This window comes from Tachypleus tridentatus, chromosome 12, assembly GCF_004210375.1.
Source record: "Tachypleus tridentatus isolate NWPU-2018 chromosome 12, ASM421037v1, whole genome shotgun sequence".
Lineage (NCBI taxonomy): Eukaryota > Metazoa > Arthropoda > Merostomata > Xiphosura > Limulidae > Tachypleus > Tachypleus tridentatus.
This window is the reverse complement of record NC_134836.1, coordinates 91,793,349-91,820,548: the sequence shown is the minus strand read 5'-3', so window position 1 is coordinate 91,820,548 and position 27,200 is coordinate 91,793,349. Positions and strand designations below refer to the sequence as shown.

Genomic DNA, 27,200 nt, shown 5'->3' with positions numbered 1-27,200 from the left:
GATTTTTCATTATTTTTTATAATTACTTATGTAAGTATATATGAAATTTTGAAAATAATGGTTACGTCATTATGATAACATTAATTAAAGTAGCTTAATTATAAACTTAAGGCTATGATTTTTTTTTACATTATATATGTAACCAACCAAGAGCAAAATAAAAACACAACGTATACGATTGTGGAATCTTATAGGTGAATTTTCTGGAGTATATATTTTTTTAATATTGGGAAGTTTAAGTTTTAGCATCAAAACCAAAAACTAGTATCAACGTTATCAATTTTGCATCGATCGAAGCATAATTCTTATTAGAAGTATACTAGGTGCAATGACAGTGCAGCAGCCGACCAACATCCTAACACTTCACTATCACACAAACTAAACTTACATTTGACTATCTTAACCTTATCAGTTCAATCTCACACAAACTAAACTTATAATTCACTAGCTTAGTCCTGTCAGTTCACTCTCAGTCTTGACAACCACTTACTTTTCACCAACTTAATCTTAACAGCTCACTTTCAGACAAATTAATCTTACATTTAACCATCTTAACCCTATCAGTTCCGTCTTAGTCATGACAAACTAATCTTACATTTAACCATCTTAACCCTATCAGTTCACTTTCAGATAAACTTAACTTAAAATTCACCGACTTACTCCTGACACTTCACTCTCAGTCATGACAAATTAAACTTACACTTCACCTAAACTCACACCATGACGGCTGTTATTCATGTAATTTGACAATATAAATAATCTCAGTGAGTACTGTGTCTCTCGTATCCTGAACAGCTTAATTAGCTCAGGTATTGAGGGAAAGGTCTCGTGGGCACTGGATATAGCGGATATTGTGTGTTTTACATATTTTTTTATATATATTTACTTTAAATCGTAAGTTGTTACAAATAATCTTCTTCAGTCTATATAAGTTCCAGTTGTTTTAACTCATGCTAAATTATTAAATTCACAGACGAAAGTTTCGTTCGATGCTGTTCAGAAAACTTACTAGAAATAAGAATTGTGTCTATACGTGCGTACAACTAAAGTTGGAAAAACGCCAAAATTTTGCACTTGAGCAGTTGACATTAAAATCGCGAATCTGCGATTTATTTGAGAGGCATAAAACATGAGTCAGCATTTACCAAAACACAAGTTTCTGGTTAAAGATCAACAAAATGAGTAAGTAAGAAAATAATAAGCGCTTTATTAGATTTTAATGAACATTCTAATGCTCGTCATGTGTGAAATAATTAAGAATATAGAGCGCCTGTATTTCTACTTTTCTTCTGTGACTACTTTTAACGCTTCAACTACGTCAGCTTTTTCTTTCCTTCACACTGGTGCAAACGCTATAGAAGAACTGTTCTAATGACAGTGTTCACTTCTTTAGGTTTCGCAGTATAGCAGAAATTTGAATTGCACATGAGAAGTATTGCGCATGATTTATAGTATAGAATGTGTTTTTTCTTTCAATATACTAGAAAAACTGAAGCTATATTAACCGCTAGGTTGGTATATAAATCAATAATTAATACATATAGTATACTCTTATAACTAACAACCCTCTGGAGCGATTGCAACTAAACCTAGCATGTACCTTTAGGGTCCTACGGTAGTTACAAAGAGAGTCAGTGTTCCCTACTTCAGTCTGTTTCTGGGGGCTACTATGCCTTCACGCCTAGAGTTTTTGACAATTTTCAACCAAATCAGCAAGTTCACTCAGGACTCTCGGTTAGTGACATAATGGGGTTTGCCACTATTTCACATCTAGGAGGATTCTGAGTATTCTACTTGTTATTTTATTAATTTCTCCTACCAAACTTCGATAGCATTCTTACGATATCTCACACTGTGACATTAGAGCAATAGCTCTCATATCTGGCCCTCTTATGTTATCACTGTATCTTCATCATGTGTTATAAAGAGTCCCTAATTTAGCAGTGTAAAACTAGTTATCGCCACCCACAGCCATCTTTTGGGCTACTCTTTTACCAACGAATTATGGGATTGATCGTCACATTATAACGCCCCCATGGCTGAAAGGGGGAGCATGTTTGGTGTTACGTGGATTCGAACCCGCGACCTTCAAATTACGAGTGGAGTGCCTTAATCACCTGGCCATGCTGGGCCTAACGTGAGTTGATGTCCTAATTTTTCACTGGCTCTTTAGCTTACATTAATGATTTGTGTCAAAATGTTAGTTTGTATTTCTTATTTTGTGGCATTTATTTCTTACTTCCAGATAACTTTACTTCGAAATTTTCCAGTTACTAAGTAATTTATTCAAAGGAAAAATAATTTAAGTTTTAATAAAATTCAAACAACGCCCTAGAAAAGTTACAAGAAATCTTATGACCACATTCCTAGGGCATTCTTTGAGTGTTATTAAATATCATTTGTGGCAATCCGTAATCAATTTAAAATTACTTATGCTTTCTGAAGAATATCACATGTGACCATTCCAATACAAAATCGATTATTTCTTAGAACTATAACTGTAATTACACATGCAATACTCTAATTTTTGTTTTAGATACATCTTACTTACAATATAATTAATTATAATGACTTCGCAGCTCTTGTTAAATACCACTTTACTTTCAAGTACAAATATCAGTTGTATTTTGAATGAAATTAGGTTCTGTTAAAAAAGATGTTATTGTCGAAAATAATAATGATGCCATTTTATATTATAGAAAAATAAAATAAATATTATATGAAATAATAACATTTTGAAACACTGAACTTTGTTGACAAGTGTTTTTTTCGGTTTGCTGTCCTAGTGCATGAACTTAGAGCACTCTATGATAAGACTGTTTCATCCTTTTGTGCCATCCTATTGAGATGTGGATATCTTCTATTTGTAGGTCACTATTAACGTTTTAATCATATAGTACACGATTGTTCTTTGTTTTTCTTTCATGCCATTCTTTTCAAACACATGTTTCGTATTTATTAATAAATTCATAACGTATTTTTATCACAATATTATGTTATTCTGTGGGAGAACATTTTAACAAGCCCATAAAAACCAGTGTGTACGTTTTTACCTAAGTAAAAACAAACAAAACTAACCAATGCAGTTTCCCTAATTTGAACTGAACATTTTTGGACTTTTTTTACTGACTAAAAAGAAGGCATTTTCTGCACTCTTTTAGTGTTGGGGCTGCAAAAAAAGTTATTTGAAATGACAAGGTAACTGAAATCTGTCAGCGCATCACGACCTTAACGGCCAAGCACAAGAAGACTGGAAGTCTCCAAATGACACATAAAGGTATCCAAGAACCGTTCAAAACCACTCTGGTAGATACTGTAGAGTAAGTCCAGTAGAGTATTATGCCTGTAGGTACTTTCAAAGTGTTCCTGTCTACTCATCCCACTGCTGATTATCATGATACTTCGACCTTCCCAACTGAATCGCAGGTGAAATTGTTCTTATCTCATTTGCAGGCTAAGCATAAAAAAGTGATAACAGAAATATAGAAGGTTGTCATTTGGTTAATTAATGGTGCTGAAAATAAGACTTTACTTATATATGTAGAATTTACTTCCGGTGGGTAGACCTTAGTACTATCTGGTATGGAGACTTTCTGTATTTCACTGAAAAATCAATTAGTAAACGAAAACATGTCTCGAAAAGATACGTTCAAAACTATTCTCTTTAGAAGCTTCCGGACTGAGCTAACGTTTAATGTATAACAGATTATATTGTAAACACACCCCTTGGCTACTGAGGAACGTGTTATGTAAGTCATCTAAGGTAATAAATTCTGATGGTTCAAGATATAAAAAACAAACAAACAACTTAATATCTTAATTTTAAAAGGAAAACTGTTAAACGGCATTTGTTTATGAAGACACAACAAGAACAGTTTTGTCAAATTGTTTCAATTAACTGATTTTGTTGAAAGTTTATTAACTTATAATGGCTCTAGCACAATTTTTATTTAATATACGTTTTATGCTCTATTGACGAAAAATTTAAACAATGTTATTTAATAGACAGAAAAAAAAATTATTTGGTTTATCAACTTTGTGCCTTATTACATCGACCTTAATCTTTGTTCAAACTATATTAGAGTTAAAAGAACGTTTACAATATTTCGCCTTAGATGGTGTGTTATCGTATAGCAAAGTCACATTGGACTGTCTGCTATATCTACCGAGGGAAATCGAATCCATGATTTTAGCGTCATGGCATCACAATTTATTGACATTAGTATAGCTTCTAGTTTCATTTTACAAAGATAAGAATTCTAACCATTTCTAGTTGCGTTTGTCACCTGTATTAAAAATCACAAGATACTTTAAAATATACACCCTTTAACTATTACATGTCGGAGTTCTCGCGCACATGTCTGAATATTGAAAAGAACTTCTCCACCTATACGTTGAAATGTGGATACGTTTAAACTAATTGTAATGGCAGTTGATCGTAATTTCTATAATGTATCCATGGCCCCAGTGTACGGTGCGTGATTTATTATCTTATTTTATTTTTGGTTAAAAATGTGAATCACAGATCTAAACTTTGGTACATTGTACTGAAAGACGTTTTCTCTTAAATTATGTAGATTGTTCTAAAACAATATTTTTGTAAGAAATATCCTTGTAAATACAAAGAGTCTCACAAAATTGTCATTCACAGTTTTCAGCATCATTATTCTAGCTAAATTCTTTACGGTTTTGCATGAAATGTTCCCTGTTTTAATGAATAGGTTTTTTTTTATTATCGTTTATGCCCATGACACCTTGATGCGTACATGCTATTTGTATAAATCTATATGATTATTCTTAGTTATTTTTTATAAAGGAAATGTAGTTACTATTGAGTGCTAATTAAGTCAGCTTTCATCTTAAGTATAACACAATAAATGGTTCTTTTTAAAATCGTTTTTTTTTTTAATACTGACGTGAAGTCATTGTAGAGAGAGCGATCGTGGGTGCCAAACACCAGTTTCCTTCATTGTTAGGTTCACTTACTTTCAAGCTAGGGTGGTCAAGGATATAATAGGCACGGAAGTTGATGGGAATTTCCCCTTGGTATTTACTTAGTCAATTAACGTGCAAGCAAGGTTTGGTACTCCAAGGCTAGTAGTGTTAAAAAATTAAAAAAAAAACCAAATTAATGAATTTCTGAAAGAGTTATTTGGGAAGTAGGTAATATAAACAAATTAAATGTAAAAAAATGTTACGAAATTTACCTGGTTGTAGTATGTTGACCCATAACCTTTTATTATCAAATTTTAAGTGTGTCCACAATTGTTTTGCATCTTAATGTTATGCTATATTTAGCGTTATTCCTTTATGAAGAAGTAGGGTGAATGAAAGAAAAAGAAACACACAAGTAATCTGGCTTGAAAAATTATTATTTTAATTACTAGTTATAGACAATAAATAAACGAATGTAAAAATACATGTTGCGCCAAAATAAAACTAATTATTATAATTTTCACACTTGGAAATAATGACATAAGTAATGTCATACAATACTGCTTAATGATACATACGCTAGTAGGTTGTTTTCTTCTTTTCATTGGCCTCTTGGGACCCGGTGACCAGCAAACTAAACTTCGTTTTTTTTATCACAATAGGTTGTCGACTTGGCAGTCACGTGGAAGGACAAAGATGCCGCTAACCAGTTTAACAGATTGTTATTAAGCCATCTAATTTGACGTTTGTCAAGCCAATCGGGATTTCGAAATCAGACTTTAACTTTGAAGCCGCTTCACATTTTACTTATTCTAGGTTACATGTAAAAATACGTACATATCTGTAAACTCTAAACAAACTCTGTCTAAACATGTAATATTAGTGTCTTCTCATTCTGCGCCATTGTATTATCCGTTTTCCTTTGTTTTTCGTGGCACAAGCATTGAATTCTCTAGCTTCTTTATTTATGCGACAAATGAAAAGATATGTCGTGGAAGTAGCTTATTTACACTCATCTTGCGTCGCTGTTTCAGATGAAGAACATATCCTTGTCGATCACGTGCGACACGTAGACAGCTTTTGACATTGATTTTGTGTTATTCTCATTTATTACATAACACCGCACTTTGTTTACAATGACTGTGACATGGTTTGTGTTGCATGTCTCTATCTAAATGGTTTTGTTATTCCAAGTTGATTCATATTCTCTTGTTTTCCAATACTATTAAGTACAAGCAATAATATCGTCTTGGAAATTCTAAATCTGTGTTATGAACAAATCTCTATGACCTGAATGTATAATATTTTCCATCTGAAAGTAATGTTACTTACTGTTACCCAAAATGACTTTTTGTTTAATTGAAACAGCCCGAACCCTTCTGTAGTGACTTTTTCTTGTCTAATTAAAACAGCACAAACCCTTCTGTAATGACTTTTTATTTCATTAAAACAACCCAAACCCTTCTGTAATGACTTTTTATTTCATTGAAACAACCCAAACCCTTCTGTAATGAATTTTTCTTGTCTAATTGAAACAGTCCAAACCCTTCTGGAGTGAATTTTTTGTCTAATTGAAACAACCCAAACCCTTCTGTAATGACATTTTGTTTAATTGAAACAGCCCAAACCCTTCTGGAATGACTTTTTGTTATCTAATTGAAACAGTCCAAACCCTTCTGGAATGACTTTTTGTTATCTAATTGAAATTGTCCAAACCCTTCTGGAGTGAATTTTTTGTGTAATTGAAACAACCCAAACTCTTCTATAATGACTTTTTGTTTAATTGAAACAGCCCAAACCATTCTGGAATTATTTTTTGTTGTCTAATTGAAACAACACAAACTCTTCTATAATGACTTTTTGTTTAATTGGAACAGTCCAAACCATTCTGGAATTATTTTTTGTTGTCTAATTGAAACAACCCAACTCCCTTTGGAACGACCTTTTTTTTTTTATGAAAACAAAAATGTTGAGTTGGATCATGTGGCATGTGTTAAGTTGTTTTTAAACCATTATCATTGGATCCATTCCACACTGCATGAAAATATTTTCTTATATACTTCTCTGTCACATTCCCATAAACATAAAGCCGTTCCCAAGAAAACAATATTTATTATTAATAAGTCGGTTCTACAGTTAAATAGGTAATTTATAGCTATCTACAGTAATGACGCACGTAGTTGGAAATAGCTTTTTAACACTTGGGAAGGAACGTTTAGAAATGCACCCTTTATGATAAAACACTATGAATTCTTCTATTCAACCTGTATGTGGTTAATACAGTCCATAAGCCTCCAATATTGCAAGTTATCCATATAGATTTGAATACCTCACTGTTCAGCTTGATATTTTCGAATCTATTAGTTTATTCTGCTATTATATGTAATGTTATATATAAGTACTTATACAAAATAATCCAGAGCTTTCCTGAAAAAAATCACCATATTTTAAACACTTAAATGTACGAGTCATGTAATGATGAGTAAATTTAAAGTAATATTTTCTTTCCAATATTAATTGTTTTTAAGCCTCGTACTGCAAAATTTTAGCAGTTTCGTTCGTCATTAAATCGTACAATTGTTAAACTTTTATATGTTTGTCATATCTAAATGCAATCAGTGAAGTCTACGTATTTTTAGACTTTTGTGATGACGCTTAAATTACCCTTCTAAAGTCTAGTCTATATAGATATATTTGTTATGAGCAGTAGTTTCGTGTTTGCTTTGTTAGCCAGTTTGGAACGTACATTAAACTAAAGGGTTTAGCTGTAAACCACACGTTCATTAAATGTAAAACAAAAAAACAGTATCCTTAGGCCGCACTGAGTTCGGGTCTGTAGTTTGGCTTGGTAGTTGTAACGTTACGTAAAGATAATACTGAGGTTCTTTTGTAGTTTAGCGTATTTACTCACTCTCCTTTCCTCTTGTAGGATCGAAACATTGTAAATTGGCATCGTGTCTTCACCAACGGCCATTTCTTCACGCTCGGGCTCACGTGGTGGTGGATAGTCGGTTCTAGCTAAAGGTCGGAATCTCGGTTGTGAGTTTGCGGTAGTATTGGCTTGTTATGAATTTCGCTCAAAGCTATACGAGGGTTACCTGCGCTAGCCATCCCTAATTTTGCAGTGACAGACTAGACGGAGGGCAGCTAGTCATCACCACCTTCCGCCAACTCTTATGTACTCTTTAATCAACGAATAGTGGGATTGTCCGTAACATTAAAAGGCCCCCACGGCTGAAAAAGCAAACATGTGTGCTGGAACGGAGATATGAACCAGCAGATTGCGACTCGAGTGCCATAACCACCAGGCTATGCCACGCCATGAGGTACTAATTTTAAACGCTGTTCAACGTCAGATTACTATAGGTTACAGATGAGTGTTTTTCATTGTTAAGACTAATTACAATTTCATGTTTGTGCATGTGCGTGCGTGTGTGTTTTCTTGTGTGCAAAATCACATCAGGCTATCTGCTGAGTTCACCGAGGGGAATTGAGCCCCTGATTTTAGTGTAGTGAGTTTGTTGACTTACCGCTGTACCAGCGGGAGATTGTAATTTGATAAAAATACGTTAATAAGTCATAAAATGCTTGTTTATGTGAGACTAATGTTTTCGTAGCTTAATAAGTAAATGTGATGTAACATAGTTTTTTGATATGAGAGAATTAGTGGAATCTGTAAGATGATGAAGTTAAATACACCGTTTTATTTTTTTCATTTTTCGGAAACTATGAAGCACACAACTAAAATAATTAGGAAATAAAAAAAACGAAATTTATTTTTCTATCAAAACATAAACATTCGTTTATTGGTTTGATTTTCGAATTTCGCGCAAAACTACACGAGGGCTATCTGCGCTAGCCGTCCCTAATTTAGCAGTGTAAGACTAGAGGGAAGGCAGTTAGTCATCACCACCCACCAACTCTTGGGCTACTCTTTTACCAACGAATAGTGGGATTGACTATCATGTTATAACGCCCACACGGCTGAAATGGCAAGCATTTTTTTCGTGTAGCTTTGCACGAAATTTAAAACAAATCATAACCAAAATTTTTATATCACTACTTAATACCTACGTGTTATGTACATACCAAACGTGAAAATGCGGTTTTTAAATACTAGAGCGAATGTGGACTACACAGTATACTATTAATTCCATCACGTACAATATTCGTGGAATATTTTCATCTTGCTTTAGAACAACTTAATATTTAATATCAAAGTATAGGTTTGACGTCTATGGAAGCACCGACATGCGAGTGATTTAAATGAAATTCCAACCATAAAATTAGCCATAAACTATTCCTTTATCTTTTAATATACCTCCACAATTGTGCAAATATTTTAGTTAACTTTATCTTTAAAAACTGTTGGAAGGGAGACATCTTGCGAAAAAAAAAATTCCGTCGTAAGGGCAAAAATGACCACTTAAAAATGGGTTATTTCCCTTCATCGTTAGTGTTTTGGTGACATATAATTTCTGTCTTCCATTCTCTTGTACCGTTCAACATTATTGTGTCTATAATACATAGTCGTAAATTATATATTTTACATCGAAATATTGTGTTGGCTTACATTTACACAACTTATGGATGTTTTGTTTTTCTCGTGTTTATGCTTTCAGGTATGTTGATAATACTACATTTATGCTCATCAGATATTCTGATAACAGAAATTAATAAATTCGACCGTTTTTCTCAGAAAATTTTACAAGATTAAAATGATGATGTTTAGCTTCAACAGTTTTAGTTTAGAGATACGAAAGACGTTGGGATGAATTTTAAAACGAAACAATACATAAAAGTTTGGCTTTGTTTCATGTATTTTTGGCTGATGTAGATTGAAGTAGCGCAAGTTAGTGATGATAATGCTTATAGAATAAAATTACAAGAAACAAATGTGTATTGTTAGGCCTCACAAAGTTTTGAGGTTTCGTGATTTTAAATTTCGCACAAAGTTACACGAGGGCTATCTGCGCTACTCGTCCCTAGTTTAGCAGTGTAAGACTAGAGGGAAGGCAGCTAGTCATCACTACCCACTGCCAACTCTTGGACTACTATTTTACCAAGGAATAGTGGGATTGATCGCCACATTATAACGTCACCACGGCTGAAAGGACGAGCATGTTTGGTGTGACGGGGATTCAAACCCGTTCGTGATTTGACTAAGTTTATGTTACTCGTAAGAAAAAAAAACAGTTATTTCCTCCCAACACGCTAAAACAATTGTCATGAGGAATTTTTTTTATTAAACAAAGCTGCTCAAACAATCAATTTGACTACTTGTACGATTTTAACTTTAACATGTTATAATTAATTACCATTTCTTTCTCAGTTATCCATTATCTATTATTACGCTTATAATAATTTTCACCACATTCACAACGTATTCCATTGTCTCCCGTTGGATCAATGGACTTTATAACCATGAATTCCGGTGTCTGAGAGCGTATTATCTATGTTTTTACTTTAGGCTAAAACAACAAATAAACAACCAAACAGAAGGTAATTCTATATTGTCTCTAATCTCAAAATTGCTTGCAGATTATGAAAGGTACAATTCATTTCGAACATGAAAATGTTCGGTTTTGTTTTTTAGTTTTAGTAATTTCAGTTAACACTTTTCATGTGGCTTTCTTTGTATGTAACCATTTCCAAAGTAGTGTGCATATTTTTGAAAAATGTATGTTAATTACCATTATAAAATTTTAACAATGACTTATTTAAAGATATAATTTTTATAAAGTAATTATTCCTGCGATATACATGTATTACATAATTGTAAAAACACATTTCTTTAGATTATTATTTCTTGTTAAAAACTTAAAACTAGACTTCGTATTTGACGTTCGAAACAAACTGCAGAAAAAATTCTAGCCACTTTTAAAGCCTCCTTTTATTTCGCGGTGGACTCAGCAGATAGGCCCATGTAGCTTTGCTATAAGACAAAGCTACGTACCCTTTCATTTCGAATTTTTATTTTCACTTTGAGGAATATACCCAAACTATAAAACTTTAGTGATTTATATTATATCACATTCACAATATTTAAAGTATAATTTTTAAAGTTAAAAATCATTTCTCGATATGGTAGTTGCCTAAATTATTTTTATGCCTTTACAGCTTAGTATAAATAATAGTTGTAAGAGGAAATTTATTTTTGTTTGCCTCCTAGTGGCACAGCGGCATGTCTGCGAACTTATAACATTAACATCCGGGTTTCTATACTGGTGATGGGCGGAACACTGATAATCCATTGTGTAGCTGTTGCTTGATTCAAAACAACAACAAAATGTTGTGAAGGTGGAATGTAAAAGTTTGAAATTTAAGAAAGGGAAAATATATGTATGTTGTTATAGCACATTAAAATCAGTTATCTTTTCTGTTTACCAAGAGGAATCGAACATCTGATTTTACTAAGAATAATTACACATTCTTATAAACTTACTTGTTTCAGCTATTATTACAAAGCTACTTTTGATTTAATATTGACCAGAGGAAAGGTAGCTAGTCAACATCAGCCACCGTCAACACTTTGGTTACTATGATGGATTTGAGGGATTGGACCTTCTTTATTATAACACATTCATCATGATCTGAAATGGCGAAAGGTGAGTTGTTGTTTTTATGTGTGTCTGTGGTAATGAGATGCTTACGAATAAAATCATGAACATATAAGTTTATCTACTTTGTAAAATCAATTATAAATTTTATATATTTCTTCAGTGTATTTGTTCTGGGTCTTTTTTCTTATCAGTAAAACAGACACAAACGTGTACCGTCTCACTATGAAGACAAATATATCAATTTCAACGACGTGAGCGAGAAACGAATATAAGTACTACGAAACAGTTTGGTTATTTCTTTTTTTTAACTTGAGTTGTTAAAATAAAATATGGTTAAAACCTGTATAACTTTATTAAAAACTCGGAAAGATAATGTTTCAGCCGTGAGGGCGATATAATCTGGCGATCAATCCAACTATTCGTTGGTAAAAAAGTATCCCAAGAGTTGACAGTGGGTGGTGATGACTAGTTGCTTTCCCTTTCGCCTTACACTGCTAAATTAGGGAAGGCTAGCGCAGATATCCCTCGTGTAGCTTCGCGCAAAATTCAAAACAAACCAATCAGTCCGATAGAATTCCTCCCTCTGATCTTTATTTTTAGGGTTTAGTGTAATCATTTTCAGAATGACCACAAGTTTACAATCAGTCAGATTATGATTTTATTTGATAGTGTTATTACATTCCGCGTAGTTTGTTAGCATGCCAGTTCATTTAATGCCAGAGAAATCGTTTCTTTTTCTTTTTATCTTCGCCAGAGGCAAAGAGAAAATGTATATCTTAAGATGTAATTATCTAAACACAAGCTTAAATTGATTTTCTGAACGCCTATTTTGACTATTTTTTAATGTCATATATTTAATTCAAAGGAAATTATCTTACTTCAAATTTAATGATAAGTTTCGAAACTCGTTATTCAATAATTGAATCCGAAGGAAATAATTCGTTTCAGCAATCGGCTCACGAAAGGTACGCAATATGATTGGCTTTCAGCAATCGGCTTACGGGAGGTACGCAATGCGATTGGCTTTCTTTCAAAAATGAATGTAATTATTTTACTGAGATACTTTGCAGCTTCGAGACAGATTTTTGTTTGTTTGTTTCGGAATTTAGACAATGTCACACAACCGTTCATAATTTTGAGCTTTTAGGCTAAGTGAAGACAGGTAATCAGTAGCACCCAGCGCCCAAGCCTTGAGTTCTCATGTTTGATCATATAGCGGGATTTGGCTGTCACTTTTATAGCGCATCAACGTTTATAAAACTCTGACCATAATTTTCTGGGTCAATAAGTTGCGAACTATGATCCTCAGCTTCACAATCTGGGCAGGCTTACCAAATGCGAAGCTTGGCCTTGAAGCTTTGATTAATCTCAAAACAGAATAATTATTTTTAACATTACTAATTGCACAAACATACTGACATCTGAGAGCAATTTCAAAATAATGATATTAATCATAGTGAGGTTATTTTTTTTACGAAATTTAATAAATATCATCAAAACATACCACTTTTTTTACCGAAATTTGAACTTGAGCACTATGCATCATTCACTTGACATAAAATTTTAAAAGCAATTCCTTGATTGTGTCTTTTCGCTCCATACATTTTCTTCAACCTGATAGGGTCCGGCGTGGCCAAGTGGGTAGGGAGGTTGGTTGCGGGCTCGATTCCCTGTCCCATCAAACATGCTTGCCTTTTCAGCCGTGGGAGTTTTATAACGTGACGGTCAATCCCACTATTTGTTAATAAAAAAAAGTAGCATGAAAGTTGGCGGTTGGTGATGATGACTAATTAATTGTCTTCCCTCTAGTCTTACGAGTCCTGGCATGGCCAGGTGGTTAAAGCACTCGACTCGAAATCTGTGGGTCGCGGGTTTCAGTTCCCGTCACACCAAACATGATCGCCCTTTCAGCCGTGTGGGCGTTATAAGTGACGGTCCATCCCACTATTCGTTGGTAAAATTGTAGCCCAAGAGTTGGCGGCGGGTGGTGATAACTAGCTGACTTCCTTCTAGTCTTACACTACTAAATTAGGGACGGGTGGTGTAGGTAGCCCTCGTTTAATTTTGTGCGAAGTTTCAAACAAATCAAACCAAATCTATTCTCACACTGCTAAATTGGGAACGGCTAGCGGAGATAGTTGTCGTGGAGCTTTGCGCGAAATTCATCCAATCAACCTGATAAAAAAAAGAGAGTTCTTGAACTGTATAAACATATTTTGATATAATTCGTCTAGCTGTGACATAATTTTATTTTTCTTCTCCTAGTGGATTCCACTGTATGAGTGTAGTGAATTCACCATTAACAGGAGAAACTCATCAGGTGACTTAATCCTTAATCATTATAATTCATTTGTTTTTTTGGATAAACAATTTTCCTTTGGGCTAGATAAATCTTATATAAATTAACTACCAAATTTCTTCGGGTAATTAATTCTTGAAAACTTAAAACTATATATAAAGAGACTTACTCGTATTTAAGATAGTATTTATTCAATTTAAAATATGTGCTATTTTCAAATCATATCTCTGCGAACCATTTGGAATACTTTTGTACATTAGCAATAACGTGAAGTACGCAGCATAAACAAGGACCAGGCAATCAAAGATAAACATGTTTAAACTTCCTTCACAAAGAATGTGAATAATTAGAACGACATGCAAGAGTGTACAACTTGTGAGAGACTGAACGCTGTAACTCATTCTCATGTTCATTGCAGAACAATCATATCAGATGCAAAGTCCAACCTCACCATCAGTTAATCGCTCACTTTTATTATACCATACATTCTTTGCAACAGATACGGGAAATTATGCGACGGAAAGACAGGTCGTAAAGTCGCTGAAGGTTTTCGCGAAAAACCTGCACTAAACCTGTTGGTCAACATTACAACCAGGTTGATCACACATATAATGATTCTCACCTTAATCTTTTACGACGTGCGTCAGTGACGTCATGGAGCGATAATTAATTTTTGCATCTTGAAACAGTTGCTTTTTAAAGATATAAGATTTTGTTTCATCAATTTTTTTCTGCTACGATTGTTACTACACGAGGGCTATCTGTGCTAGCCTTCCCTAATTTAGCAGTGTAAGACTAGAAGGAAGGCAGCTAGTCATCACCACCCACCGCCAACTTTTGGGCTACATTTTTATCAACGAATAGTGGAATTGACTTTCACCTTATAACGCCCCCACAGCTGAAATTGCGAGCTTGTTTGGTGTGACGGAGATTCGAAAAAATTTGAAAAAAAGGTTTGATATTCGAAAGCGCTCGAGTTACAGGGTTTTTCAATATTGTCTCTTTGCTCACTAATGTAATTTGTTGACTAACTCAAAATAAATTGAGGACTTAGTCGTTTGTTAGAGAATTTGTTATAAATTATAGTTTCTTGTACACGCTCTGACCTTCCCCTTGTCGAAATGTCTCTTTATTAGTAATATAATCTAATAACTAGCGGTAAAATCTATTAAAATAACCCAGCCGTTTTGGCGAGGCTTAAACAAGATACGATTTTAGTCAATTGTACTTTTTCATTACTGGCGGGGTATGCTCACTGAGAAGTCTTGAAAGGAAAGTGTTAAATGTAATATTCAAATTTACTGAAGTGAAATTAAATATTTCATAACTTAATGAGTTAATATATTTTACTTAGAAGAAATTAGAGATCTTTAATGGCTCAAAAAAGGATTCAAAACAGAGCAAACGTTGAATAAATCGAAACTAAAACTTTGCGTTTAGCCTAGTTTAGTTTCGATGTAGTTTTTTTTTATGTTGTGTGTGTTATAGCAAAGCCACATCGGGCTATCAGCTGTGTCCACCTAGGAGAATCAAACAACTGAGTTTGTCGTTCTAGAGCTGTAGACTTGTCTCTGTTCCACTGGTGGACAGATTTGTTTGAATTCAGCCCAAAGCTACAAGAGGGCTATCTGCACTAGCCATCCCTAATTTAGCAGTGATAGACTAAATGGAAAGCATCACCCATCACCAACTCTTTATTATATCAACTTAACTTGAATGAAGTTGAGTCCAGACTTGAAACTATTGACAAAAGTGTATTGTTTCTAGAAGTAAAAAAGTAGTGTGTAATTATTGGATTATATAAAAATAAACCGTAATTATACACGGGTAACACATCAATTAGCATATAAAAATACATGTGGCTACTACAGTACTTTGTAACCTTCTTAAAGTTTAAATCCTGTTCTAATATTTTATTTTATTAATTAAAATTATTTGAAAAATGTTTTAAATGTAACGTTTTAAGCTCATCCGTACAACTGGAACAATGAAAAGGCTCAGATGTGGCCAGGAGGTTAGGGCACTTAACTCGCGATATTTTTTGGTCGCCGGTGTGAATCCCCGTCATACGAGACACGCTTGCTCTTTCAGCCATGGGGAAGTTATAATGTAACAGACAATCCCACTAGTCATTGTTCAAAGAGTTGGCAGTTGGTGGTGATGACAAGCTTCCTTTCCGAATGCTCACTTTAACAGCATATTTATTAGGGTGGATGCAGAGTTTGCTACAATTCCTTTCAACTAACAGTAGTCAGTTACTGACCCCAACATCTTAATTTTTATTATACTTTTCACATAGGTATCATGAGAACTGGAAGAACTAAGGCGATTGATTTTTACTTATCACTTGAAATGTTCAGGTGTAATAATGTGTTTTATTTTACTTTCTGCATTTCCTGCTCTGCTTCATTAAGGACAAATACCTCTTTCTACACGTGGCTATAACAGTTGATCTTAGTTTTGGATGACGTAATTGTATTTCTTACATGAGAATCGCGAATACAGGTTGAACTAGAAAGACAGCATATTGCTTCAATCGTATATATCCTATTTCAACATATATCTTCTTTATTTCACTAGTGAACAGATCACTTGTTTATATGTTTGTTGGATTTTGTGTGAAACTGCGAGTGACAGATTACAGCTGAGGCATCTAGTGAACACCATCCACTTTTAACAGTTGGACTACTCTTGTTAAAAATAATCGGATTGGGTCGTCAATTGTATAATGCATTCATGGCCGCGGAGTGTGTAATTTGTTTATTTATTCGCGGGCTCGAATTGCCGTCGCACCAAACATGCTCACCCTTTCAGTCGTGGGAGCGTTATATGTGACAATCAATCTTACTATTCGTTGGTAAAAGAGTAGACCAAAAGTTGGCGGTGGGTAGTGGTGACTAGCTGCCTTCCCTCTAGTCTTACACTACTTAATTAGAGACGGCTAGCGTAGATAACCCTCGTGCAGCTTTATGCGAAATTAAACAAATAAAATATATTCATTAAGGTTAATTTAACTGATAAAGTCCGTAGATGTTTTAAATGAACATGTGTTTTTTCCAGTATTTTCCTTTAATTCGGTACTACTAACTTGTAACATCTGTTATATCATTGCACATAAATTCGTGTAATCACTTGTACAAATGATTTTATTTGAATATAAATAATCTTTTCAAAATAAAACTAACTTCGTATACGCACACCAGTTTGCCTAGTACAAGGTAACTGTCTGAAAGCACAAAGCTACACATTAGGCCATTTGTACTTTGCCCAGGAGATGGGGGAGGTCTGTGATAATTATTAACGTTATTAAAGATAAATGTTTGTGACTACGTTCATCATATATGGTGTAACTGACAGTCACTTAGCAACACATTTTTATGGAGATTCTTTTTTTAAATACGCGTATTTGATAGGAGTCAAAAGACAAAATCGGGATATTTGGTTAATTGTGTAGGAACAATGTGTTTTTTAACCTTGGAACCCTTATAAACTTTGGTTGGTGCTCTAAAAACACGTAGATCCAAGAATTCTTGATCAAAATGAAATAGAAACCTTATAACTGGAGCGCTTTCGAAAGGTGCACCTTTCTTCTTGAGGGACAAACTTTGGTTAGTGTGTAATTTTATGTTGGTTTTGTGATTTTGCTGTTTGTGTTTTTGATACGTTTATCACACTGAACAACTTCGGAGAAACGTTTCGTGTGTTGCTCATTATTTAAATTTTTCTCCTTGATACAGCCCAAGAGAACAGTGATCGGCCGTATTCAGCAAACTTGCACGGTCAACGACAAAACGCAAGCTGTCTATTACAGTGAGCCTAACGAGATAAATATATGTTTTTTGTGGTTGGATATCTCTACTAGCATATGTATATATTCACTCTTACTGATTTTCCTAAGATATATATATATACAATTATTTTATATGCTGTATGTATACATTTTACATATGCATTCCTTCGCCAATACATGATTATTTTCCCTTATAATAGGATGGCTGCTTATAGTTGGCGTCAATAAGCTATAGAAACATTACTTTGTGATATTGACTGGTGTGAAACGTATTTCTACACTTGAAATCTCTTTTTTTCATAGTGTTATATTTTTCATAACGTAAAATGTAACAACAATTTCTATAAATAATTTCCTAGCAGAATTGACCATCCTGGTAAGGTATTCGTTGTAGAACGTTATTTTAATAGAAGTGACGTTAAAACTTCGGGAGAAAGATTTGGAACACGAGGTAGCCATTGTCCTTTAATTTACTGATCTAAAATTGTAATAACCTGGTTCCTAATTTAAGGGGTCAGCACTGGCAGGAGGTTAGGAGCACTTAACTCGTAATTTACCGTCAGCTGTTTGGGCATTATAATGTGACGATCAATCCTACTATTATTAGGTAAAAGAGTAGCCCAAGAGTTGGTGGTCGATGGTGTTTACTAGGTACCTTCGCTCTAGTTTTTTCAATGTTTAAATAAGGACGGTTAGCAGAGATAGTTCTCGTATAGCTTTGCGCGAAATTAAGAAAAAAACAACTAAACCGCTTTTATCACAAGCATACGTAGCATAATAGATCAATTTTTTTGCATTTCTCTTTATAAAATTAAACCATGTTTTCACTTTTATTCAGATAGTTCATGTTCTTATCACTAATTTGCTTAATCATTAAATTGAAAGTAAAATGCGTCCAGGAAAGCGTTCCTTAGTCTCATATATAAAACTATGAGTCTTCATATTCTCACTATTTCGAGTCTGATATCGGTACGATCTACCTCTCACGCTACTCAATTTATAATTCTTTTTTTGTTTTTATAAAAAATGTCTACTGATTTTCGTTGTTATTTAAATATTGGTTCATAATTTATTGCTGTTTTACTTATCGCAAAACCATATCGGACTATCTGCGTAGCTTACTGAGGGGAATAGAACCCCTTATTTTAGCGTTGTAAATCCATAAACTTACCGTTGTACTAGTGGGGTACTTGATGTATTGTCCAATATAATCTTACTGTAGTGGACACAGCGTGTACGTCACTATCTATGAATATAACCAAAACTCCTACGCCATCTATTGAATTACACCACAAAAAAATCCATAAAAATTTCACACTTTGGGTATTAAAACAAAACTGCTGTATATGCAACAACCATTTCTTTATGATAGAACACAACTTTAAACAAAATTACTCTCCTCACAACATTATCATGACCTTTACTGGGACTGTACTTGGGGTTTTTGAATACATGTTTATTGATGTAATTTCTAAATATATACTAAAATTGAGATAAAAAACTGTTATTTTTTAAATAATATACACCACCTTTGATATATAAAAACACTTTAGATACATCAGCATAATCCGAACACTTTTCCCGCACAGTATTTCCCAGAAAAATCCGTTTTAAGAGAATGTCCACTTTTTTCTAATTTTTTTCAGTGTTGTTGTTTTGAATCAAGCACAAAACTATGCAATGGGCTATCTGTGCTCTGCTCACCATGGGTATCGAAACCCGGATTTTAGCGTTGGACGGTTAGCATACCGCTGAGCCACTGAAAGGCTTTTTTTCAGTGAGATTCACAAATACTACGATTAGTAATTACTAGTGCAAACAGGTGTTTCTGCTAGTTCATTCAATTTGACAAATTGTGATTGTTTATATAGCATTTGTCTGAATTGAAATATCTTGATTTCAACTACATGTGTCATGAAACGTATTAATCAAACACGTCATTAAAGGCATTGACAGTGTTGAAAAGTCCAGATTCTTCATTCACGGCATTGAAATTTTAACATAAACTATTTAAGAAGAAAATATTACAACAAGTAACAATGTAGCCTTAATTATCTACGAGGTTGGTGTTATAACTTAATGATAGATATTGAGATAAATATTAAGGGTAACATTCCTTGTTTGATAAGTTAGTAGTTACAATAAATATAGTATGATGCTCAATTCTCGTTAGTGTAAAATATCATTTATTTTTGTATTATTACAACATGCGTGAAATAAATGTTTTCAATTTTTGTTTAAAATTATGTAAGTGGCTGATAATATCTCACGAATATTGGAGTTAAACTTTTAATTTATTATTATTATTTTATACTTTTAACTAATATTGGAGTTAAACTTCTAACTTATTATTTTATAATTTTAACTAATATTAGGGTTAAACTTTTAGCTTATTATTATTATTTTATAATTTTCACGAATATTGGAGTTAAACTTCGAACTTATTACTATTATAATTTTATAATTTTTACAAATATTGGAGTTAAGATTTTAACTTATTATTATTTTATATTTTAAACAAATATTGGAGGAAAACTTCTAACTTATTATTGTTATTATTTTATAATTTTCACGACCATTGGAGTTAAACTTCCAACTTATTATTATTACTTTATATTTTTCACGAATATTGGAATTAAACTTTTAACTTATTATTATTATTATTTTATATTTTAAACAAATATTGGAGTTAAACTTCTAACTTATTATTATTATTATTTTATAATTTTCACGAATATTGAAGTTAAACTTCTATTTTATTGTTAAATTTAAATTACTAACAAAAGTATAACTGACCAACAGCATTGCTGATTGTTTGAAAGATTGGCCTTGAGCCCGTGGTGACCTCAATCTTTTCTGTTAAGTTTTTTTTAACGATCCTGTAAATAATTTACAATGAAGTTACTTTGAGAATCCATGTACAGTGATAATTAGCGTAATTAGATAATGTGAACGAAAGAATTAAATGGATATTTAACACTCCAACAAATTGTGTCACAAGAAAAGAAATTGATACGAAGAAACGATTAATTAATAATGTAATGCAGGAGGTCCGGCATGGCCAGGTGGTTAGGGCGACCAACTTGTAACCTGAGAGTCGCGTGTTCTAATCTTCATCACACCAAACATATTTGTCATCTCATCTGTGGGGATGTTTTAAAGTCAAGGCCAATCCCACTACTCGTTGATAAAATAGTAGTCCAAGAGTTGGCGGTGGGTGGTGATGACTATTTACCTTCTCTCTAGTCTTACACTGCTAAATTAGGGACGGCTAGCGAAACTAGCACTCGTGTAGCTTTGCGCGAAATTCAAACAGTAATGCAATAAGAACATTATACATTTGTCATTTAGAAATAAAATTAATAATAAGCACATAAAACATGTAGGATCTATTTTTAACATACTGCTACTCTTATGACCTTTTGCCAAACATCCTTTTCATAAAGAATTATCAGATATGTAAAATATTGGTATAATTCTCGAAGAACGTCTGAGATATGTTTGTTTGTTTTTGAATTTCGTCCAAAACTACACGAGGGCTATCTGCACTAGCTGTCACTAATTTATCAGTGTAAGACCAGAGAGAAGGCAGCTAGTCATCACCACCCACCGCCAACTCTTGGGTACTCTTTAACCAACGATTAGTGGGATTGATCGTCACATTATAGCTCCTACACGGCTGAAAGAGCAAGCATATTTGGTGTGACGGGGATTCGAACTTACGACCCTCAGATCACGAGTCGAGCACCTTAACCAGCTGGACATGCCAGGCCTCTGAGATATGAATTAATTGATGCTACAAATCAAGACATATAGATAATTTACAAATTAATAATATAATCAAAATAACTATTCACTGTTAGAGAAAAGTCACGTTCAACTGTCTCCTGTGCCCACCTCGGGAATTCGAACCCCAAATGTTAGCGTTCTAATTCTGTAAGCCTGCCTCTGTCCCATTGTGGGTCATCATCCTTGATGCTCGGTTACAGATAACTTACATCAAACAAATAAAATAGTTCATTCTCCATTTCTAAACTAACTATTATTTGTAAAAACAACAACTGTGTTTTCTGAAATATTACCGAGTATCTTGCTTACTATATCATATTCTCTTTCAGAAGGACTGTTAAAATTCTACAATAATAATTATAATTAATAAAAATAATATTAAATGGTAGCAAGGGGCAAACTGTAAAGAAAAATCATTCTATAATCACTCTGACCTAGGTTATCACGTGTGTAACCCCAATGATAGTAGTGTTTTTCCCCTTACCTAAAGATCTGCTTAGCGAAATTATCTATCACTGAAGTACCTATAATATGTCTAGAAACACTCATGGTTCCAGTGACATAGAAGTCTGTCTGCAACCCCCCTCTTCTTTTATTGAATTAATGTATGTGTGTGTGTTTTTCTTATAGCAAAGCCACATCGGGCAATCTGCTGAGCCCACCGAGGGTAATCGAACCCCTGATTTTAGGGTTGTAAATCCGTAGACTTACCGTCTCTAATTAATCCTTGCGCTCTGATTTCGTATTTACAAACTTATAAATTCTGTAAAATATTAACCCAAATCACTATTGTAAGGTTATTTTCAGGAGATTGTTTTATTAATGTAAATTTTGGAACTCACTTTCCACGGTTCTGTACTGTTCGATATGTTATTTCATCATTTCAAAGTTTAATTTTATTTTTTTCTGTTAATGCATATATGTAAGCAACCTTCGTTAAGTTGTGAAAGCAAAAGACAATTTAGTTTAAATGCTTTTTTTTATATATAAATGTGCTTCCAGTATACAAGAAAATGTTATTTTACCACTTTTAGAAAAATACCATAGCCACAGCATAAGACATTAAAATTGAAGCCTTACATGCCTAAAGAAAAGACGTGAAATAACAGATGGGCATTCTAACCTACATTACTAGTTTTTGAGAAACTATAAAGAAAAAGAGTCGTGATTAATATTCTTCCATGCAAACCTGCTCCTTGATGATCGTGCTAAGAATATGCAGAAAAAAAATCCATTGTTTATGTGCGGAAAAAAACGCTGAGGGCCCAGGAGATTACTATCGCTTTGGATAAGATGAGTGGCCTATAGACTTATACTACTAGAAGCCAGGTTTTGATACACATGGTGGGCATAGCACAGATATTCATTTGTGTAGCTTTACGCTTAATTACAAACAACAACAAAATGTGTGATAAATTCGTAGTAATTCTTTTATTCGAAAACTGTTTATGTAAACAAACTATGGGGCAAAATAAATCCAAATTCCAAATGTAATTTTCCTTTAAAATTCCTATATGTAATAATGCAATAAAATGCTGATATTAAGCAAAATATACCGTGACCATCAGGCTCTAGAATGTTCGTCACACTAGGAATGTAGCGCTGTTACAAAATAATACGGTGTCGAGAGGGCCTTCAATTTCAGAATCGGTTGTGTTGTTTAGGTAAGCATCGTATTAATGGAAACTTCGGATTCATATTTTGCTATTAATTATCAAATGGAAGAAAATTTTAGTGTGATCACCAAGTGGTCACGTGAACGGATTCCTGATGTGTCTCATTTATCACCTTGAAAATCTTTATTTCATAAGATCAAAACAATGTGAACCTACTCACAAAAACTAAGCCCAAGGCGGTCCATTCATACTTTATTCTTTCCTCTGATTGGCCACTAGTCGAGTCTCGCAGCAATCACGCGTGACGAGAAACCAACTAATTTAAACTCTTCGTTTGTTAGGTTCATAAGCACCGTAAACTTCTTAACCTTCAGAATTTTGTGCTTTACAGTGCCCACTTAGGCGAACTTTAAGTTGCCATGGCGCACGCAGCCTAGATTTCTTTATGGTTGGAGCTATACCAGTTCTGATGGAAAGTTTGCAATACGCATCGCACGATATTTTAGAAAATAAAGTAATTGCAACCCATTAGAAAAAAAGAAAAGCATGATTTTTAGAAGACAAAATAATTTCCCGCTAAATACATACTGGTGTATAAGTGCATGACAAAACATTTGCCAGAGCGAGGCGTTCAGGTTCCATTGCAAAACGTATATAAACCAACATCAACAACTATCGAACGAGCTCGAAATTTTCTGGATGATGTTGTACGACTGGAAACACTCAGGTAGGTTCCATGTTACATAGGTTAAACAAATCGTTTCGTGGAACATGGTTTAAGTTTTGTGTATTTATGTAGAAGCTACGTGAATGAACAATAAACGGAGAGTTCGAAAACAAAAGGAAAGCGGATATTTAGTCCGCTTCCCTCTTTATTGTTAACTATTAATAGTGTAAGTGTGAAGGCTGAATAAAAAAGTGTATTTGTATAGAACGGATGTGATGAATCTCGGAAATATTTCCTGGGTAAGGATGTGATTGAACGTGTTGGTTCAATGAGAATTGATGGCACAATAGGCTGAGGAAATGCATACAATTTATTCAGTCGTGCATAACATATACCATTAATGAATTTTTAATACAAGTGATAACACGAAAATCGCGAATGTTTTACAGAAATCATAATGTGTGGTGCATGTTTTACAACATTATCACCTAACTTTATCATCATGTTTTATTAATAATTTGCAGTTTTTTATGTTTTATATTGATTGAATTTTATTTCTAGCACAAACACATTCGGCTTTTGTATTTCGTCAGGATTTCTGATATTTGTTGATTTTACGAACGGACTTATATCTTCAATGTCTGACGATGAATTAGCAAATGAAGATTTTACTGTATTTGATATATGGCATTTATAGAGTTTTCAGTTAATGTTCATTTATCGTTAAGTACAAAGCTACAGAATGGGCATTCTGTGCTCTGTCCAACACGGTATCAAAACCCGATTTTTAGCGCCGACCCACCAAGAACTTTAATCTATTAAAATGCAGCTTTTTAATAAACTGAAGAGCTCAATAATCGTAAGTTTATTAACAAAGCAAGATAGACTGCTATAAGTTAAGTTATGTATTTATATCTTTAATAACATTTATTTTGGTCCAGTAGCCTTTTAACCTTCAAATTACTGTTTTGTTTTTAAACATTTCACTACCTGTTAAATCTATGTACATCATATAGAGTAAATTTATGTAAAGTGAATGGACTTATTAGTTTTCAAGGCCCGACATGGCCAGGTGGTTAAGGCACTTGACTCGTAATCCGACGGGTGCGTGCTCGAATTCGCGTCACACCAAACATGCTCGCCCTTTCAGTCATGGGGGCGTTATAATGTGACGGTTAATCCCACTATTCGTTGGTAAAAGAGTAGCCCAAGAGTTGGCAGTGGGTGGTAATGACTAGCTGCCTTCCCTCTAGTCTTACACTGCTAAATTAGGGACGGCTAGCGCATATAGCCCTCGAATAGCTTTGCGCGAAATCCAAAAAAGAAACAAACAAACAAGAATATACACTTCGGCAGAGAAATAAACTGTAATACCTAAAGTAATTCACCATTTAAAAAAGAAAGATTTCGACCATTGATTGAAATTATATATATAATTTAACTGAACCAGACAATCATGTCTTGGTTTATACTAATTATACAGGGTGTTTGGTCACTGTGCAGTTTTGTAATCATATTTTATTCAGTCTATTTCAAGCCAGCAACTGATAGCGGTGTTTAGAAACAAAATAAGAAGGATCCAAGCCTGTATTGATGCCAATAGGGGTCAATTTCAACATTGTCTATAATTGTCATTCATATTTACCTCCTGTATTCAATATTGAAACATGTCTGTAAATACATATGTAAATGCACAGTGACTTTCCGAACACCCTATAGAAATTGTTGTCACTCTTTAAGGAATAATTGTTGCATTTTATTTTTTATAAATTAAATTTATATTGTAAATAGTATTTACTTTTATTATGATTTTAGAGGACATTTTAACTGCTCTTTTTCTTACATTAAGATTGTTTCAAAGTTTGTGACGAAAAGAAAAGATCTCTTAATGATTTTTTCTTTTATTTTAAATACTTGGCAATAACTTACGATATTCTATTGAGAAACAAATACTTGGGGTTCAGTAGAATGACAGATAAGAGTTTCTAATTCGTTACTGTAAAGTATTTGGAAATTTCCAATAAACTCGTTTTTTTTTGTTTTTTTTACAAATGTTAGCCCAGGACGTGTGCCAAAGGTACTTGAACTTTGGGGTTATGATACTCAATTTTATGGACAATGTAAACATCCTTTCATGGTTGAATGTTTGTATGTTTGTGTATGCCACACAAAATCCTATTTGTTATAAAACAAATCGTCGGAAATCAAAACAAATAATCGCCGTTTTTGTTTTATTTTACGTTCTATATTGAAATAACAATCAGTGTCGTTACGTATGTTTTATGTTACAATGTCGCAATTGTATAATCTTATTTACTTTGGCTTTTTTTACCTGTGTATAAAATAGAATTTTAATGGTCAAAATTACATATAATGTAAATTCCTTTTTTTTGTTTCCTCATGAACACGTCGGAGATTTGAAGTGTGTTTATCTATATTTCTAAAGTTATTTCTTCGGGGAAAATATAAATAAAAACAAAGCCCATATGACCGCATATTTTTATGTGTGCCTAGAACATTTGTTGTGGTTGGTTTGAATTAAGCACAAAGCTACACAATGGGCTATCTCTGCTCCGCCCACCACGGGTATACGAAACCCGGTTTTTAGTCCGCAGACATACCGCTGAGCCACTGGGGGCACCCAGAAGATAACATACGTTTTTATTTTTATTCACTGTATTTGTTTTTTCAGAACTCTTACAGTCTTATACGATCGAAGTTGAGAAGAGAACATGATATCAGTTGTATTAAGAATATATCCACTTGTGCTTGATTCACTTGAATGTTACTTAGAAGAAAGTATAGGTACAACCGCTACTTTATACCAAGATATATTAACTTCCATTATAATTACCCAAGGAGACAGATATTCTCTCGTCTCTCTCGTGTGTTATTTGTGGCGACAGGCATTAAATTATAGTCTAAGTGAGAGTCAGCATTACAAGCTATGTAAACTGCATGTTATTCGTAAGTAGTATCACAGCCTACGCCCAGATAAGAGCCCACTTATGTTGGTAGGGATAGAAATTTGGGCTCTCATTTCACATTTCCCTTCAGTAAACGCTTAAAGCTACTTAGACAATTCATGGCCAGTTTAGTATCAAACGTAGAGAATCGTGATGGGCTTGTAGACTGATAAAAGGATTAGGGGGTGTATCAGATGTACTGGTAAACGATTTTGTTTTTAAGCGTAAAACATTCAAAGAGTTCGAATTTAAGTCTGTTTTACATAAAAAAATGAAAAACTAACTAATTAAAACCGTGGTTCATGTTTCTTTCCAGTACTTAGTATTGTCTGAATTTCTGTCTCTTTAACATTATCGTGAATAACGCTTAAAGCAACAGTGCTTTATCGTGTTTTACTAGCACTCTGTGGTTGGTTGTCAAGTCGTTTGTGTTTAGGTTAAAACAATAATAACAACAGTATTGTGTTTCTCTCACACTCTATGGTTAGTTCTTCATGATATTGGTGTTTATTTGTGTTTAGGTTAAAAGTAATAATAACAACAGTGCTTATCGTGTTTCACTAGCACTCTGTTGT

The 27,200-nt window shown here is 33.6% G+C and overlaps 1 long non-coding RNA gene across 10 annotated transcripts in view; it reads left to right on the top strand.

Annotated features, from left to right (window-relative positions):
• Positions 1-1,076: 1,076 nt before the first annotated feature.
• LOC143233990 (uncharacterized) overlaps positions 1,077-27,200 on the top strand; it is a 135,579-nt gene continuing 109,455 nt past the window's right edge. The window contains exons 1-5 of one of the 10 annotated variants that reach the window (XR_013018463.1): positions 1,077-1,182; positions 3,162-3,426; positions 7,865-8,261; positions 11,429-11,543; positions 17,535-17,645. This is a non-coding gene — a long non-coding RNA (uncharacterized LOC143233990). The other 9 variants (XR_013018461.1, XR_013018466.1, XR_013018460.1 and 6 more) reach the window with 9 other exon arrangements.